Here is a 9,683-nt window from a genome sequence, read left to right as displayed (position 1 = left end):
GAAAGCTTTTTTATTTGAAAGAATTTAAACTTTTGTCTTACAATGTACTATACAATATTTACTCTACACTTGAAAAATGATTAACTTAAAGGGACAATGTGTAGTATTTATGGGTTTATATAACCCAAAATCCACCTTTTTATATATATTATGTGCTCCTGCATTGTCTAGTCGCTGTATAATATTCTTTGATTCATTTTCGTAGTGTTTCAAAAAGTCAATGTAAAATAACATGGTCGCGGGCCGCGGTTGCATTGCCACGACGCCATGTTTCTACGGGAGCCTGTATAGACAAACGCGAGTGAACAAATCAAGCGTCTCTTTACTTGTAGCAGAAGTCCCGCCTCCACTCTCTCCGCTTCGTCAGCTACGGCCGCGGTAGCTCGCCCTCTCCCTCGCCTCATGAACCTCATCTGCTGACACGGAGAAAGACGACGAGGACGACATTTGACCGGCTGAGGATACCGTAGCGCTCAGGGAAGGGAGGGGGTGAGCAGAGGAGCAGTTCTTTGTTGTAAATTTCAGCCTCTCCTCTAGATGGCACTATAAACTACTTACTTCACCTTTAACGTGATGCCTCATTTCCTGTGTGACACCATGTTGTTGTGACAGGTCCCGATCACCATTAAAGGTACAGTGTGTAAAATTCAGGAGCATTCATTTGGTGAACTTACTTATTGCAGTTGAATGCAATCATTTGATGATTCATTGTCTCAGAATGTCCTGTTGACTCTCAGTTTCTAAAGCGCTCACCTGCACCAAAGTCCATGGAAAAAATCTAAATGTTTTACATCACATCACACAGGAGTTGTCGATCCATTGCTGCCTCCGCTCGTGAGTTTATAGCTCCTTTTCCACCTAAGGTCCCAGCTCGCCTCGGCAAGGCACGGTTTAGTTTGGTTTTTCCACTACAAAAATAGTATCTACTCAACATGGGTGGAACTAATGACTTGTGAAGCAGTTGTTTTCAGTGTAAATGAATCATTAGAATCAGTAAATTAAAAATGTTTGTTCAGCTCTTCCTCCATGACCGAAGCACAGACTCCGTCTGACACAGGACTGAATTACAGCGGCAGGGTTTGTGATCAATCACGATCAGCAGTGTTGTCGCTAAATACACTCTTCTTTCCCTGAAGACTTCCCTGATAGATGTTGGAGATTAACCCACATTTTTAGGATTGTTAGGTCTTTTTAAACTGATCTACAATTCTGCATTCTTTGGCTTCATTCTTTTGTCAAATGTCTCTTCCTGTGACTGCACTCATTAGTGGCCTGCAGTCTGGCGACGTCACACATAGGATCGCCTCAGATCACTTGGAACCTTTCCAGAGCAGGTACTAAAAAAGTACCTGGTACTAGGAGGTCAGTTGAGTGGAGCTGGTGCAAACACGCCATACGTTTGGTATTGAGTGTCTTTGTTCAGGTTTACCAAAGTGACACAAACTTTCCAATGAGGCAGCAGTTGACCAGAAACACCAAAAGACTTGGGTGTAGTGGAGTTAGCAGTTTCCAAACTTAAGTTTACAATTGAAAAAAGCTGATAAAGAGAGTGAGATAAAGCAGCAAATAAATTGTTAAGATATTTTTAGACCGAAGCAGGCATAGATCTTATGGTAATTAGCTAAAATCACTTTGAACTACACTCCAAAAACCAAACCCTCAACAATCCCTTAATGACACAGAACTGCTCTACCCTTTAAAATAACATTCTACAAACATTTACATGGCAGCGTGTTTACAAAGTGTGCACAGCATGGGAAAGACAAGCCTGCAAAGGAAAAAACTGATCCACAGAGTGAGAAACAGGCCTGCGTCTCCCAGCCAGTGTTTCTCCTGAGGGAAAACTGAGGTCACTTATGGACCCAGCAAGTCAAGCCAAGTCAAATATACAATGTTTCTATTGCATGTTTAAAAACAACATAAGCTGACCAAACAGCTTCAAAGGAAACGTGTGTAGGTCAAGGAAAATGCAACCAGCAAAGACCCGCATAAGAACAAAAGCAGGAATCCATGGAGTTAAAAAGTAGAGGACACTGTAAATAGGTTGGTGTTACAGTAAAGGAAAGACTGTGAGTCTGAAGATTCAGTAGAGAGGTCAGATTGTATGTAGGGAGGATTCTCTTTTTGTTCTCTGGACACTTCCTTTCCCAAATGGCAGGAAAAACATGGCTGCCACCAGAGACAATGGGAAAAAAAGAGATTTTTGCCATGTGACAAAAGGTTAACCAAATAAAATGAGTGTTTTATCCCTCATCTAGACAGTCTTTTAAAACAGAAAACTCAAATGATGTGTCTTTACAATCTACCCACTCTCCAGCACCAGAGTCCAGCAGCTGCTGCTCTATTGTAGCATTCATCAGTAAGTTTGTTACTTTGGTAAATCTGAATGACAGCTTTCAAACACCAAAATCACAACTTATCGTCATTTTCAGTAAAATCACTGTTTTTGTCAATAGACTTTGGTGCAGGTTCACGCGTGGTTCACAAACACTCAGTTTACTGTTGTAAAAGGCTGTCAAACACAGTCTGAAGATATTGTAGACTGTATTTGATGAGCCTTTTGCAGAATCTTTCTCTTCTGTTGTCCCTGGTCACAGGCATGTCTCACTGAGCCGCTTCAAGGCTCAAGAACCTCGTAAAAACCTCACTTGAAAAAGGAATTATTCATTTATAAAAAGCTAGTGACAGCGCTCTACACAAACTACTGGAGTGTGGACCGACTGACTCGTGTATGGAGGGAGTTACAGTGGTGGAGGTGCGTGTTCATAAAAGTAAAGATGAAAGACCAGACACTTATTCCCACCATAACTCTGAAAACGACAGTCTTGACCTGCTCTATCAACCAGCAGGTTAACAGTGTGAATACAGGTAAAAAAAAAAAAATCATCTTCAATTATATGATGCATATATGACTCAACACATAATGACAAATCAGTTTCATAGACGACCAATTACGTCTGCTTGTGATAAACCATGTGATAAACTGTTGTTATTCCTGCTGCTGTCTCACAAAGCTGATGCCTGCTTATTTAGAACATCCCTATAAACTGTGACCCATTTCTTTCAGCAGCGAGCAGAGTTTTACGGTGAGATAATAAAAATATGATTTGCAGGGTCACTGACAGCGAGCAAAACCTGCACTGTGACAGTGACGTTTAGATATTTATGTGTGGTTGGCAGTTTGAGTAAAGGCAGGAACGAAGTCACATCTTGATTTTCTTTGTGCGTGTGTGTGTGTATTTCTACTGTAAATTAATATAAAAAAGTGAAGCCAATTCTTAAGTGCCTGAAACCTGTATTCTCCTGATTGGCCATTAGGAGGCGACTCCACCGGTTTGTATTTAAGTCTATGAGAAAAAAAGGAGTCTACTTCTTCCTTGATTTATAATACACGTTAGCTTTTTCCTGAAGGATTTTATGGTGCCTATCACTAGTTCTAGGTCTTCATCATAGGGTTTGGGGAGGTCAAGTGGTGGTTTTTTGAGCACATGTCATGGTAAGGGACAAGTGAATGAATAAATGACCTTGTCCTTTGACCTATGACCATCCCAGCAACCCTTAACCATGGAAAAACCCGTTGGTTCTGTTGCCATCAAGTTATATCAGTTCATATTTGTGATGTTTTGCCCATAAAAGACAAGAAACTATCAACAAACTGCTACCTAATGGTTAGTCCACTGCTGCTTATGGTGCTAAATGGGATCAAGTATGTTAAGGTAAGAGGGCGTTCCTGGTTTGTGTCTTCCTCAAGTGCCTCCGGAGAGAGTGGACAGGTGTGGCTGGAGAGGTGGACGTGTGCTGGACAGCCTCAGATATACCTACCAGCCTCCGAGCTATAGCTGTGGAATTTGAGAGGATTGATGAACCCAGACACAGAGACAAAGAGGAGGCAAACTATACAAGTCTGTGCATGTTCTTTGTAATCATTCCTCTCCTTTTCACCCCAAACTTTCCCCTTTCCAATCACTTTTTCTTGCCTCATACCTCCAAATGTTTGCCTCTGGCACTTGTGATACTGAAACTCCAGCTGTGCCCCTGGTCCAGTTCATCTCTAACCTCTGTCTAAAAGTCCAAGTAATCGAAAACGTCGCTGCCTCCGTCCCATCTAAAGCCACGTTTATAGCTTAATAGTCAATTTCCTGTGTCCTGGCTTTAAGGATGGATGAGCAGATGGTGCTGGAACTCTCGCTGCTCGTCCAGCTGATTTTATGAAGTCTGTTTTGAGTCATCATAATTAAAGATGGGTTTTGTGATTAGACATGTGCCACACTATATCTGCACTGCACATTAAATTATTCCTAATAATAAAGGCAGACAATGTTTTTTTTTTTTTCAAATATGCAAATAACAGCTCCTTTAATTTCCCTTAATTATTTATGCATTTTATTTTTCTCCCCACTGATAATTCATACAAATGTGATTCCAAATCCATGTTCCATGATCTGTTAGTGGCAGCTGCAGTGAAGACAGACTGGCTGATGAGACTGGAAGGACGAGGGACTTGTGGCCAAGTGAAAAAGGACCCTGAGGAGCGGAATGTTTGCCACAGGTCAGAAGCGGCGCTTTCTGCTCTTTTGTGTGCAGTCTATAGAGGAGGTGTGGAATGCAAACTTCATGAGAATAGAGGCAAAGAAAGGGATGAAGGGATAGTGAAGCCCGGGGTCGGTGGATGGGAGGGAAAGGAGCGAGCTAGCCTTTAAAACCAGGAAAAAGAGAGGGTGCAGAGGCTCAGAGAGAGCAGCAAAGCAGGAGGAAAAAGAGAGTCCTGCGGCAGAGAGAGAACACTGTTAATTGAGAGAAAAGTGCAGAAAGGGCTGCTGTGCCAAAAAGAGGAGAGTTAAAACGATGTCTGCAGCTGCAGACCACACACAGTGAACACTCCACAGGGAAAGCTTTGAGAGCAATCTCGCTCTGACAATAACCAGTGAATGTCATCGTCAGAAACATGCACAAAGTGACAGCCTTGTCATTAAAAGAAAACGTTGTTTGTACATTCTCAGGCATGTGCGTGTCCAAAGTCAATTCAAGTCAGTTTTATTTATATAGCACAACATCACAAACACAAGCCTTGAAGGGCTTTAAGCCCAATTTATACTCCTGTGTAAAGTGCTCTGCCTGTCGGGGAGCCTCTGCGTCGTCTCCGACTGCACAAAATATTTTTTAAGTGTCTGTCACTCCGTCAAGCTACAATAGAGACAGCAAGAGCTGCGATTGGTCCTCAGGACAGGCCGAGATAAGCTGCTCTGTGCCGGCTCACAGTTCGCACCGAGCGTCCACAGAGGCAGAGCTGATCACCGCCGACAACGTCGCTGCCAAACTATAAATAGGTCATATCTTAACACACACAGCACATGTTTAGACTCTAAATGGCCAATTTCTCGCCTCAAATTATCTTAAAACTGCGTTCCGTGACACAGAAAAGTGAGAAATGGCCACTGTTTCAACAACAACAGTCTTTGTCTCTCTTTCTCTCTCGGACGCCATTGCTCACTGTAGCCTGAAGCACAACAACCTTGCACAGCGACCCCTACTGATCAGCCGGGAAATTGCAGCGCGTATCCGTCACCACGACGGAGAAGTATGAAGGCTGGAGGTGTCTCCGTGGTTACGCAGTCGGATAACGCATTACGCAGTCGGAGAAGTATAATGTGGCCTTAAGGGGAAAACTCCAGAAACCGCGGTACAAGGAAAAAATGGGAGAAACCATAGGTGGACAGAAGTGCAGTTGGTGTCACATGTACAGAGGCAAATTCAGCAGATTACAAACAAACATAAGATACAGAACTGAAATAAATTCAGATTGTTTTTTTCATGTTGTAAATCTAAACTTCTGCCAGTTTTCCTTCAAACCTGATCGATTTTTCAACTGTCCTAACACATAAATATTGTGCTTTTCATCGTAATTCAATAACTCATCATAAACATCTGGATTATTGTACTTAGTCACAATCCTGTTGTGTTCCTGGTCAGTAATTATTATTTTCTACTGATTTATCCTCCTCGAGGGTCAACGTACAGATACGAACAAGCATTTACTCTTAACCACAGACCCTCTTGCTGTGAGGCAAAAAAGGTCTACCCACTGCTCTGCCGTGTGACACCAACATGACTGCTATAGGAAACAAACCCATCAGATTATATTAAGTCTATAAAACATCTGCAAACACTCAGCCACACATCCAACAAGTTCCACATGTTGACCACTAGATGGTGCATGACATTGTTTCAGAGTTTAAAGCTCACATAGAGTGGTCCTGTTGCACATATATGTTAGTTATGGAGGTCTACTTACATATATTAACTTGTTTTTATGGTCAAAAACCTCCTAGTTGCTGTAAACGAGCCGATAGAAATCTGTCTTTTCTGACGCTGTTCGTCAGCCGCGATATTTCAGACTCAACTCTCACCCCCAGAGGACAGAGTGTGTTGTGATTGGCCAGCCAGCGTAGAGCCTTCCCAACTGTCTTGTGATTGGCCAGTACCCGGAAGTGACATAATCAGCACACCCGCTCTCAGAAGCGGAGCTCCCCCCTCTGGAACGGTGGATGCACTGCTCCTCATTATCAAAACATTGTTTTAACAATGTTTAAAAATAGCTTCGTCACGACTCAGTCCCTTTTATGACTTTGACCCGGAGTCAGACCCAGAGTCAGAAGACACTGTCGCTCGTGAAACACCTCCACAACGGACGTTATTCTTCTTCTGCGGTTCAATGTACGCAACCGGATGTGCCCGGACTAGTGCCCGGAGCAGGAGGATCTGCTGTTCAGGAGAACCGCTGTTTACGTAACCGGACCGGTTTTTTTCAGAGATCTCGCTGAGCCGGAGATTACAATAAACACAGCGTTCTCAGCAGTGGCTGAACTGTTTATTTTGAAACTTCAGGGCTTCATAAACAAGGTAATGATGCAGATACACACTAAAAAACAGCGTTAATTGGAACTTCCGGTCTTTTGTGATGACACTGTATGAAAACACTGAGGGTTCAAGGGGAAGCCAAACGGATTGTGGTTTTCCCTGCAGTCAACCTTGCTCCTCTGTTTGGTGTAACGCATAATGAATGCCTACAAAAGACTACATTATGTTTTTTCGTTCAACAGACGGACACCATTATCATCATATTATTACAATCATAGCACTCTCTTAGTTTACTGGTTTACTCCTTTACCTTATGTTCCCTCTGCAAGTCTCAATAACCTTGCTGTGCGAAGATTAAACCGCAGTCATGCTGCTTTGTGCTCGAGTGTGGTCGCTGGTTAAGGTTTATTTAGCCTATTTGTTTGAGCACCTCATTTAACAGACATGGTCCTTAGATGTTAATTAGCTTCGTCTCCCGTCATCTCTAATGATTATAATTATCACCAGGCTGGCAGTTTCTCCCTCACTGGCCCAGCGGAGAGAAGGCAACATTTGCTTTTCCTCTAGTCCCGTCTCTGGTTTAGCAACTTAATTACAACAGGGTTTTGTGTGTGTGGAGTGAACATGTCTGATAATGCGACTTTGCCTCCAACTCCTGCACAGATTTGGTTCTGATATAGAGCTCGCTCCTTCCAGCAAACCACAGAAATATCCCAAATACCATAACTTTTAAAGGAAAAAAAGGGGTGAAACTAAGCTAAATGAATATTGATTTATGCTGGGAAGATAAACTTTCAAGGAGTATACTGATGCTATCTGGATGACCTTTATTTCATTGAAAATCTGCTCGCATTATTAGCAGCCTCCTGTGTTATTGTTATGGACTGATAAAAAAAAACTTCTGGCCTCATATGCCAGGAACATTTTGAAAACCACTGGTTTAATCTAAGTTTAATAATAATGAAACAAGCAGACAACCTTGTCCTCCTGTCTAACTCCTGTGTGTGCATGTGTGTCCATGCAGCTTAGAGTTGTAGTTCTCTCCAATGTAAGAACACATGCTGTGACGTGTAGAGATACACATGACACCAGCAGTCAGTGGGTGGCACATGAAACATGCATTTTATTTAGTCAATGTTCCTGTACAATAAATACAGAGCTTCTCCTCTTCACAAATCATATATGTGACAATTGTAGAACAAAGAGTTACAGAGTAAAGACTTTCTCTTCAGTCGCCTGTTCAGGATCTTTTAGGCGTGTCTAAAGATATGTCTCAATGATGCACAGGAGCCATAGTTAACTCCTCCTCAAAACCCTGAGCGGGTTTTATCAGCAGTTTACCGTTCACCTCGATGCAGACACACTCAGAAAAGCTCTGACACCTTCATGCGCTACATTCAAGTGCTTTTGTTATAAGGTAAAACCAAACACTAACAACATTTAGTTAAAGGGACACTTTTGGGTTTATGTGACCCAAAATCCACTTTTTTATACATATTAGTAGTCAATTTGTTGTTGTAAATTTCAGCCTCTCCTCTAGATGTCACTATAAACTACTTACTTCACCTTTAAGTTAAATGTTAGCAGATAAAACAGATATATTACGTACTTTTCATGACAAATCTCGTCTTACTCTCTTGTCCTGCCACTCAGTAACTCTTATAGTAAAATGATCTCCCAATTTCCCACTGGGAATCCCCACGTGAGGGGGCTTTCATGTGCATTTTGCGAAATCGTGTTGCATGAGCAAGATCTAGCATAAAAAAAAGACCCAGAGTCAGGTAAAATACATACAGGCAAAATGATAATAAATAACTGATGCTGAGAAGTTTGTCTGTCGTCATGTTGCGAGTGATTTGTGTCCGCCTGTCTCTGGTGGGAGGGGCTTAGGGTAAGAAAAGCTTTGAAAACATTTAGTCAGAATTGGCCTTTCACATCATCCTACAAGAAGAAAATTGCTTTTCACCACAGAATTTAATTCCATTTTTTCGCTATTTTACACGCTTTGCAAACACTGACACTTTTATCTGACGTTCAACCATAATTCTGCCTTTAAATGAAATGAAGTGACGACAGATTAGCCGTCTCGCTCTGCCACACGCTAACCATTAGTCTGACACACAATCACCGCCCCCCGTTATATCACAGTGACAGAAAGAAAAGACTGTGTTTATCATGTAATATACATCTAAATGACATTACAGGACCCAGAGTGAACTGTGTGGTCGTTATTTATCAAAGACTGCACACACAAAAGGTATTTTCCCCTTAAACATACATCAATCAGTTTTTGGCAAGCTGAAAGAGTCGGCTGCCTTGTTCCTTTTGAAACTTTAAATGCATATTTTTTCCTCCCACTGGGCCAGTTTTCCTGTTCTGGCATGTTTTAAGCCCAAGGAGCCGACTGGAGGCAGACTCAGTGAAAAATCCCCATGTTAGGGTCTCTAATCCTGCAGCAGCTCTTCTTCAGGGATTAATAAGGTTTTACAGTGTGTCTCTCGCTGAGCCTAAAAAAAGGTGATGACATATTACTGCATTTACTTGCTCCCAGTGATGAAGTGATGAGGAAAGTCCACCCTCATTTATCAGCACAGAATGACCTGCAGAGGGAGAAAGAGGTTCCACAAATGTTTAAGACCAACCAACTTCCAACCCCAGTGCTGCAAACTTGATTTATATCAATCTGAGTAAATTAGAGGATAACCAAGTGTCAAGAGAGTAAAACGAAATAAAACTGGGGAAAAAATACAGACAGAAACAAGCCCATTTTCTTTCTTCCCGTTTTAAAGTCTGTAACAGTTTCATCTCCTGCCAAACTTGACTTT

Source organism: Microchirus variegatus (assembly GCF_963457635.1).
Source record: "Microchirus variegatus genome assembly, chromosome: 10".
In the NCBI taxonomy this organism is placed as follows: Eukaryota; Metazoa; Chordata; class Actinopteri; order Pleuronectiformes; family Soleidae; genus Microchirus; species Microchirus variegatus.
Note: the sequence above shows the minus strand (reverse complement) of the source record.